The sequence below is a fragment of the Oryctolagus cuniculus genome, chromosome 19, assembly GCF_964237555.1.
Source record: "Oryctolagus cuniculus chromosome 19, mOryCun1.1, whole genome shotgun sequence".
NCBI classification, from domain to species: domain Eukaryota; kingdom Metazoa; phylum Chordata; class Mammalia; order Lagomorpha; family Leporidae; genus Oryctolagus; species Oryctolagus cuniculus.
The window spans coordinates 56,103,940-56,114,271 of NC_091450.1; the positions used below are offsets into that span (position 1 = coordinate 56,103,940).

The 10,332-nt window shown below is 43.0% G+C and overlaps 1 protein-coding gene across 2 annotated transcripts in view; it reads right to left on the reverse strand.

Annotated features, from left to right (window-relative positions):
• Window positions 1–9,866, reverse strand: part of LOC127489171 (uncharacterized) — an 83,792-nt gene extending 73,926 nt beyond the window's left edge. For both annotated transcript variants that reach the window (XM_070063839.1, XM_070063834.1), the window contains exon 1: window positions 9,532–9,866. The gene's annotated coding sequence lies outside the window, so the exon portion shown is untranslated. The remainder of the gene's footprint in view (window positions 1–9,531) is intronic.
• Window positions 9,867–10,332: the final 466 nt, after the last annotated feature.

The following is a 10,332-nucleotide window of genomic DNA, read 5'->3' on the forward strand; positions in this document are numbered from 1 at the left end:
CCATCTCAGGCAGTAAAACCCAGCGTGGTGTACACATGACCTAGCAGATGGAACTCCACCATCAATGCATAGGGTGTGGTAACTGTGAGACAAAATGACACTTCACAAGGGAGCTGGCCTTTGTGGGGCTTCTGCTCAAGCTGAGCTCCCATATTGCAGCACTATTTCAAGTTCCAGCTGCTCCACTTCCCATCCAGTCTCCTGCTCATGTACCAAGGAAAATAGCAGATCCAGGCACAAGTACTTAGGCCCCTACCACCCACTAAGCAGAGCAGTAGGAGTTCCCTACTCCAGGCTCCATCCTGGACCATACCTGATGGTTGTGGCCCCATGGGAAGTGAACCAGAGGAAGGAAGACCTCTCTCTCACCCCCTCTTTCCCTCATTTGCATTTCCAATACATAAATCTTTGTTAAAAATTATACATCACATGGTAATTTTTGGGCAAATGTGGAAACTTTATAAACACAGGCAATGAGTTGGATCTGGTTCCAGTGATCCAAACCCTTGCCACATAACAAGGGAGAGAAGGCCAGGTCAGGCTGAGAAATACCCAGCACACTCCCCCCAACACCCGGGATATAGCAGGAATGCCACAGGGAGCTCCTCCATTGCCCCCCCAAAAGTCTCTGCTTCTACTGCTCTCCCCATTGCCCTGGATCCAGTGCCCCATTCCATGCCTGCCACCACCATCACACCGGGCTCCCCTTCTCCCTTCCCATTCCATGCTCAGCCCACCTCACCCTCCCTTGCCTTCTCTCACCCACCCTCGGCCCACCCTGACCCTCGTTTGGCCCACCCTCGGCCCACCTGCACCCTCCCATGCCCTCCCTCAGCCCACCCACACCCTCCCTCACCCTCCCTTGGCCCACCCTCAGCTTGTCCACACCCTCTGTTACCCTTGCCCGTGCCCATACCCCCATCCTGCCTTCTCCCTTCCCTCACCCATGTCCACCACTCCCTTGCTCCCCAGGCCCTCTCCCCACCAACTGCTCTCCCTGCCCTGTCCCTGCCCTCGGCACCTGTCCCTGTGCCACTGTGCTGGCAGCAAGGCCTAATAACTGCTATGCAGGAAGACATCACAGAGGTCTGGCCTGTGCCAACATTCTGTGCAGGTGACATCCTCACCCTCAGTGGGTCTGTGAGCCACATATGGAGCACACTCGCTCTTGTGCACTGGGCACTCTCCATATTGGTCCACTTCCCATCCCATCATGGGGTGGCAGGTGTAGACGGGCTCTTACGGGGCTCATGACCAATGTGACCTAGTTTTAAATGAACCCCAGAGCAGGGATGAGTAAGTGTACAACATTCCTTCAAATCAATCACAGGAGAGCTGCCCCTTCTCTGCTCCTAGGTCTTCCTCAGGCTGGGTAAGAGGTCAGTGCCATGGGCTTTACCCCACAGAAAATGATGACAAATTGATCAGACCACAATGGGACATGGACACTGACTGATGGAGTTATGAACCTTGCCCCTAATGCCTTATGTGAACTCAGATCTTAGCTAAGGACATTATGCTCTCCCAATTGCCAAGGCATTTTAAACTCCTCTATTTCCTGTTTTCATATACATTGGATTAGACCCATGATGCAGTGTGTCTACAAAAGGTTCTAGGCAGATTTCCATCTCTGTGCACAGAGTCTGATGACTCTAGAGGTGTGGGCGTTGGGTCCCTGGGCTTGGGGGTGTTCTTGCAGTGGGATCCCATGCTGCCATGTCAGCCCATACAACTGCCATGGAGCTGGCAAGTTCCACACTCACTATCCCTCTGGCCCCAGTCAGGTGTCACATAACTATGGGACATTTCCTGGGAGCCTGTTGGAGATAAACCAGCATACAGGGATGAGGAAGAGGTGGTAGTGAACAGCAGATTTGATTCCAACCTCCTGTTCCACCTGCTCTAGACAGGAGGAGGAGGTGAGGGAGGTGGAAACAGACAGCTCCCTGAGGTCTTAGCATCCTCAAGGCTGTTCCTGTCAATTTCCTACAAAAGTAGTCAAGTTTTCTCCCTTTGTCCTTCCTAATCTCACATTTGTTATCAAATCTCCAGAGCCTAACTTACTACTTAGAACACATTATGTTGTCAGTAAATGTTTAATGGGAGAATGGCTTTATTAATAGCTTGATCAAGAAATTCAGCTACTTGAACCATGCCAGGAGCTGGCGGCACTGCAGGTCAGCAATCGCCACTGACCCAGTCAATTCAGCAGCCTGGGTCACCCCGCGTTGCTGAGCCGCAGCCCCCCCCATGCACACAGCTGGAGGAGCTGAGCAGGAGGCAAATGAAGATAAACAATGTCTGCCAACCTGAAACACCCTTTCTTGGGAATTTTGGTCTTTCAGAATACTAGTTTGATTCTAAAAGAGGAGGGACCACATTATCTATCTTCCACAGCAGTGGTTATTGCTGAACTTTGGAAGATAATGGCCTATATTTTATTAGTTTACAAAGACAACAAATGTAGTCTAAGAGCACTGAGCCAAGTACGACAGAATGAGATTCTTAATAAACCCATGGAAACATTATATATATATATATATATATATATATATATATATATATATTTCACCTTTGAAACTGTGGGAAAATGTTATGGACAATTGGTGCCCGATCAGTTAGATCAATTAGATTTCCTGGTGTCACACAATACGATTGGGTGACTATTGTTCACAGAATCTATTATGTATTTTATGAGAAAATGGAAGAAAAGAGCTCAGGGTTCCAACCATAAAATAGTGTCACAAGATAAATGTGCATTTGATCAGTTCAATTTGTATACATGGATTGAAATGCCACACTGTAGCCCATAAATATTATTTGTTAACAAAAAAATGAAAATACCAACATTTTATTTGGTGTATAAAATTAAGAGATGTTAAAATGTTTACTATCACAACTAATATTGCAGTATTTAGAAACATTTCATTAATATTGAGACAAACATAATCTGGAAGTAATTGGTCTTACCAAGATGAGTGGAAAGGCTACCATGGTTTATTTTATTGTTGCCTTCAGTTAAGAAAAATGGAATTAGAGCAATGCAAAAATGTGAAATCAAATGATAGACTATTTTTTAAAAATTGAGATTTTACTGGTGTTGAGAATCAATACACATTTTGATGTGTACACAATTCTTAACATACACACCAAGAATCTTAAAAAGTCATGAATTTTCATTCTTTTTAAATTTGCTATTATTTTATTTTGAAGAGAACATATTTTTAATTTATCTTATACTTAAAGGCTTAATGTTCACAAAAACACAGTGGAGTTAGAAAGGAAGAATATATGCCAGGACAATAAAGAGTAATCAAATTTAAAAATATCAACTATAGTCATCCACAATAAATTAGCAGTTTTCAGGCTCCTCTCAGAAATGATGTACCCGGGAGTGTCTGCCCAGCTGTAATTGTCACATGTTTTAATGTTTATTTCATGCTTTGGAGAGTTATGTGATCACCACAGAACAAAATCAGCATATTTGCATTGATGAAAAGATATTTTATGCAATTCCTCATTCTCCACCAACAGAGACAACTGTTGATTTAAACTTTTCTTAAGATATTTGCCTTTTCTTACATGTCTGTATAATTGGATTCCTACGGTAGAACAGTGTTTAGTCTTTTGATTCTGATTTCTTTTTTTAAAAGATTTATTTATTTTATTTGAAAGTCAGAGTTACACAGAGAGAGAAGGAGAGGTAGAGAGAAAGGTCTTCCATCCACTGGTTTACTCCCTAGTTGGCCACACAGTTGTAGCTGCACTGATCCGAAGCCAGGAGCCAGGAGTTTCTTCCAGGTCTCACACGCGAGTGCAAGGGCTCAAGGACTTGGGCCTTCTTCTACTGCTTTCCTAGGCCATAGCAGAGAGCTGGATAGGAAGTGGAACAGCCAGGACTTGAACTGGCTCCCATATGGGATGCTGGCACTGCAGTCAGTGGCTTTACCTGCTATGCCATAGCACGGGCCCCTGATTCTGATTTCTTTATGTGTTTCTTTTAGTTTGTTTCTTCAGTGACATGTTTTTTCTTAACTTCATTTTTGACTGCCACATAGAGTAAATTGTGAAGATACACAACTCAATTTTTTTCCTTTCACATAGACATTTGATGTTTTCCCATTTGGCTTTCATGAATAGTGCCGGGGTGGGCCTTTGTGTTCATGTCATTTTATATTTTAGGGGCATAACTGCAAGTGGAACTGCAGATCAATAACAGTAACTTCATCTAAAACACTCTGAGAAACTACTTCAACTGTTTTTCAAAGTGTCTGCACCATTGTAGTGGAATTGCGTGAAGCTCTCATGATCCTCAGTCAGATCTGTCAGCATTCATCTCTTGCTGAGCCATAGTCATTTTACTGGCTGGGAAGTGGTATCTTCTTGAGGTTTTGATTTGTGATTTCCTAATGACTAATAGTAAGCATATTTTTACATGGTTACTGGAAAAATGCATAATTTAATTCATTAAGTGACTTGAACATTGTTTATCTCCATTGTATTTTGTATTTTTTGTGTAGTATTAGGGTATTCTTAAAATTTTTATTTGTATTTTTCTTCCTTCTGATGCCATTTTGAATGCTGCTGTTTTTTCAGAATATTCATTGTTGCACAGAAATACAATTGATACTTTTACATCTGTTCTATGCCCTGAAAGATTACTGAATTTTACTTTGAATATATAGTAAATTCATCAGTATTTCTTTTATATGCAGGATTATGTCTTGAACAATGCAAAGCGATTTTACTGTTTCCATTTGAAATCTGAAGACTTTTTCTTTTTCTTTTCATGATTTATTTAGTAAAGTTTTCCATTACCAGGTTGAATAGAAGTGGTAAAAGTATTTGTTTCTTGTTCCCAGCCCCAGCATTTGTAGATTTTTCCATGGGTGGCCTTTCCCTGACAGAAGTTCTCTTCAATTCCTAATTTGTTTAGGGTTTTACTATAAGATAGATTTAGAAAAAAAAAAAAACACAAAACTTGTATTTATGGGGTTATCATATCTTGACTTTCCTTAATTTTACTAGTGAGTATAATATTAACTGAATTTTTAAATTTTAAATTTTTTAATTTGAGAGGTGGGGACTGAGAGCTCCTACATGCATGCTTACTGCCCAGATGCCTACAATGGCCAAATCTGAGCTTGCACAATACCATGCCCCCAGAAACAGAATCCACATTCCCAGTGTTGGTGGCAGGAACCCAATTATTTGAGCTATCACCACTGTCTCCAGGGGTGTGCATTGGCAGGGAGCTGGAGTCAGGAGCCCAGGCTGAGATTTAATTGTGGGAATCTTAACCAGCATCTTAACTGCTAGACTGAATGCCCACCAGTTCTCTCTTTATTCTATGCCTCTAGTCTGTGTATCTGATGTTATGTCAGTATCATCCTATTTTGATTGCTGTTGATTTGTAGAGAGTTTTGAATTCAGGAAATGTGAGACCTCTAACTTTGTACTTCATTTTCAAACTTATTTTGGTTGTTTGGGGTTCTCTTACATTCTATATGAATTCTAAGTTGTTTTTAACATTTTCTGCTAAAATGAAATGTTGATGTGTTTAGAAGGATTGCTTTGAATATGTAGATCATTTAGTGTGGTACTAACTTCTTAAAATGCTTTTTATTTGTGTCATCTTTAATTCATTTCATTAACACTATAGTTTTTGGTGTTTAAATATTTTATTTCTTCGGTTAAGTTTATTCCTAAGTAATTAACCCTGTTGATGCTATTGCAAATCCAGCTGTTCTCTATATTTCCCTTCAAGGTTGTTCAGTTTTGTATATAAACAAAACTGCTTTTTCTATGTTTATTTTGTATTGTACTGCTTCGCTGAATTGTTTTTGTACCAGCTTTATTGAGGAATCTTGAGTGTTCTCTACATACAAGATCATATGAAAAAGGCAAAGATAAAGCTTACCTGCAGAAAGTATCTGCTGTTTGCCATGTGGGAATTAGAATAACATCTAGTAGACTTAAGGACTAGCACTGCTAAAGGAGTCCACTGATTCACCCATTGGTGTATCACTGCTATCTATCTCCCTGCACAGACTCCCCAGGAGACTTCTTAAGGGATGGCCTACACTGACAGATGCCTGTTGTGTGTTGCTGGCAGCTGCATATAAGAAACATGATTGGGGATAGTGCCGTGGCTCACTTGGTTAATCCTCCGCCTGTGGCGCCAGCATCCTATATGGGTGCTGGGTTCTAGTCCCAGGCCCAGCTCTCTGCTGTGGCCTGGGAGGGCAGTGGAGGATGGCCCAAGTGCTTGGTCTCCTGTACCCACATGGAAGACGAAGAATCACTTGGCTCCTGGCTTCAGATCAGCGCAGCTGTAGTGGCCATTTGGGGAGTGAACCAAGGAAGGAAGACCTTTCTCTCTGTCTCTCTCTTTCTGTCTGTAACTCTACCTGTCAAAATAAATAAATAAAATTTTAAAAAAAAGAAATGTGATTGATCTCATGTACTCATTTCAGACATGGGTACCTCCATCTGGGTGTTCCAGAGCCTTGTGTGCCATGGGATGGTGAGTCTGTGTGCACCACATGATGGCTTGCTGCAGCTCAGGTGCTGCTGATACTGGAAATAACCCCCTAAAATTATATCAAAATGTGGCCCTTTTAAGTTCCCCAGAAGCACCATCTGGGATGCCACATATGGTATTGAAATTTGAGGTGCCATATGTTATCACCAAATGCTTATTTAAAAATCTTTCATATTAATAAGCCTGAGAGTGTTCTTCCCTTGGTTTGAATCCTGGCTCTGCCTCCAACTGTAGGTTCCTGCTAGTGCACACCCTGGCAAGCAGCAGTTGATGGTTCAACAATGTGGGAGACCCAGATAGAATTCCAGGCTCCTGGGTGTTGCCTGCCATGGTCTGGCTCTTACAGGCATTGGAGATTGAGCCAGCAGTTGGAAGATATCTATGTCTCTCTTTCTTATAATAATAATGATAATAAATGAATAACATAATAAAAAGCCTAAACCCTGACACTGAGCAGGTGTTGGCAAAAGTTCATTCCTAGAATTTCAGCAGTTACCGCAGACACAGGCAATGACACCTAGGATTACATTGTCATCTCTTCTAAAACCAGCCTGGAGGCATCTGGGAAATGTCCCAGCTCAGTTAGTGGAGGAAATGAGCACCCAGTTGAGCCTGGAAAAGCCAGCTGGGTGGTTAAAGTGAAGGCAAAGCCAGGATGTTGGAGCTGCTTTCTCCACTTCTATCACTTGTCATGTCACACAGGGTGTGATCACACTGGCCCTGCCAACTCCACAGGCCATTTAGGTTTACCTGTGGGGCAGGTGTTTAATTGGAATTTAAGAAGCCCATGTCCCACTCTGGAGTGCTTGAGTAAAGTCCTGCAACTGGCTCTTGACTCCAGCTTCCTGCCAATACACAGCCTGGGAACCAACAGTGATGGCTCAAGTGATTGGATCCTTGAACAGAGTTGTTGGCTCCTGGCTTTGGCCTGGCCGAGCCCTGGTTGTGGTGGGTATTTGGAGAGTGAACCATCAGATGAAAGCTTGCTGGCTCTCTGCTGTTCAAATAAATGCCTACATGCAAAATTTAAGTGAAAAATAAATTTTCCCATAATATTGCTAGTATTCACTTGCTTTAACCCAGGGATACAGTAACAAGCAAGATGTGTTTAATTAGGGACTTGTGTTGTGAAGCAGCACGTTAAAGCACCACCTGTGATGCCAGCATCCCATGTCAGAGCACTGGTTCAAGTTCTGATGGTCTGTGCCTGATCCAGCTGGTGTATATCTGGGAGAGAAGTGAGGTATGGCCTGAGTGCTTGGCTCCCTACCACCCACATGGAAAACCCCAGTGGAGTTCCTGGCTCAAGACCTAGTACAGCCCTGTTTTAGCCATTTGAGGAGTGAACCAACAAATGGAAGATCATTCTCTCACTCTATCTCTCTCTCTCCCCTCATCTCCTTCTTTCTCCCTCTCTCTCCATTTTAAATAAATAATCTTTTTTAAAAAAGATTCAGTGATCCACCCATCATCCCCAGACATGCATGTTGATTGCTAAGCATTCACCACCAACAACAGTTAGTGGAGCTGTGTGATTTGGGAAGCTTGCAGCCTTGCAAAATAAAAGTCATCACCCCCACTTTACAGAGAGGAAAAAAGACAGTCTGACACTTGCCATAGGTGAAATTGGTATAGAGAAGGCCCTACTTCCAAGTTTAGCCTGATAGGGCTGCCAGATTTAGCCAAGAAAAAAACAGAAGTACCTGAAACAATAATAGCAAATGCCCAGTTCCATTTGCGTGCTACATAAACATTGAAAGACCCCTTAGTGTAATGATATCCCAAATGTTCCATGGAATGCAATATATTTCTTATGTTTTTTTTTTCCATTCATCTGACATGTGAATTGATCTGGGTTGATCAGAAATGCAAATGCATCTAAATATTGCATAGAATATTAAATAAACTCACAAATTATGCATTGGTCAACTGTTGAGAAAATTCATCTTGGAGTCCTGTATTTTTCCTTTAAAAGATATTTTAAAGATCTATATATTGATTTGAAAAGCAGAGTGACAGCGCAGGAGGGAGAGACAGAGATATGTTCCATCCACGGATAGACTCCTGAAATCCTTGCAACAGATGGGGCAGGGCCAGGCTAGAGCAGTGAGCCAGGGCCTCATTCCAGGTCTCCCATGTGGGTGGCAGGAACCCAATTACTTGAGCCCTTGGTGTTGCCTCCCAGGGTCTGCAGTAGCAGGAAGTTGGAGTCAGGAGCAGAGCCGGGCATCAAACACAGGCACTCTGATGTGTAACAGAGGCAGGGTAACTCCACTTTTTGAATAAGTTATCCTTTCTTTTTTGAATTCCCTGTGGTACTGAGTAAAAAAATTCAGTTGAGTATATTTGTGTGGTCTATTTGGGTTCTCTGTTCTGTTTGTCTAAGTCTGTCCTTTCCCCAGTGTCACAAATTCTTGATTACTGTATCTACATAGTGAGACTTGACATTGACTGCAGTGAATCTTCCCACTTTGTTCTTCCCACTCTCCCAAGACTGTCTTAACTCTCCGTATGAATTTTAGAATAAGTTCACCTAGACCTACAAAATCTTGCTGGGATAATGATGGAATAGCATTAGAGTTATTTACTAATTTGGGGAAACCAGCACCTTTATTACATTTATCCTGTAATCTGCAGGCACAATACAGTTTCCAGTTCTTTAGATGTACTTCACCTTTTTTAAAATCAGTATTTTGTTATTTGGAGTGTACAATATTACACATATTTTGTTAATGCTATACATAAGCATTTAATTTTCTCAGATTAGTTGAAAGTGGCATAGTTAATTTCAGGTTCTACATCTCCATTGTGAGTATTCAGAGAATCAAATTTTTCATGTTTTTAAGCTGGAAAACATGCTAGAAAGAGAGAGAGAGACACTCTCAGGCAGCATGGCCCTTTGCAGTAGCCAAGAGAGGCCAGGCCCACACAGCTGGGACAACCTGTCCCCAAATCATCATGACATGAAGAGAGCAAGTCCCACTCACCTGGACCTGAATCCATCCCCGTGTCCTGAACTTGCTTGCTGCCTAGAAAACAAACTCCAGCTCAGCCGGTCACTTGACACAGGAGTGGCCTCTAACTGCTGTAGAATATGGAAGGAGCAGTGCTTGGCAATGATGACATCATGGAGCGCAGTCACAATGGCACCCTCCTAGATTAGCAAGTCTCGGGGTCAGGGTTCCCAACCCCCTGAGGAATAAGAATCCCCTAGTAGTGGGGCCTGTGGTCTCTCCTGGGATCAAGAGGAAAGGGCAGATGTGCAGGAGATACATCATGGGCTCAGATGTCCCGGTTCCCTCTGTCACTCTCTGGACAATGTCCCAGGTCACTGCCACCCTCCATCCTCCATCCTCCTTTTCCTACTCTACAATTATATTTTGTATTGACCTTTGAACATTTCCATTTTGGATTAATATGAGTGCAATGTGTGCCCTCACAATTGAAATACAACTACCTGAGGTCCCCGTACTTTGCCTACCCTTGCAATGACCAGAACTGGGGAATCCATGTGGCACAACCTCCTGCCACATGACAGGCTTAACCTAGCACTGCTGATCCAGGCTGTGCCTCTTGCCCGCCTCCTGGCTTCTCCTTGCTGCTGCTGTTGCTGTTGGGTATCAGAATCCAGAGACTAGGGGGAGGGGTGAGGCAGGCTGCCTGCCACCTGCCTGGGACCTTGAGCCAGCAGGGACCAGACTATCTGCAGGAGGAACAGGGACTCTGTCCTGGACACAGGCAAGAGGTGAAGTATTGAGTCACTGTGACTTCACCACCAGCCCCTGACA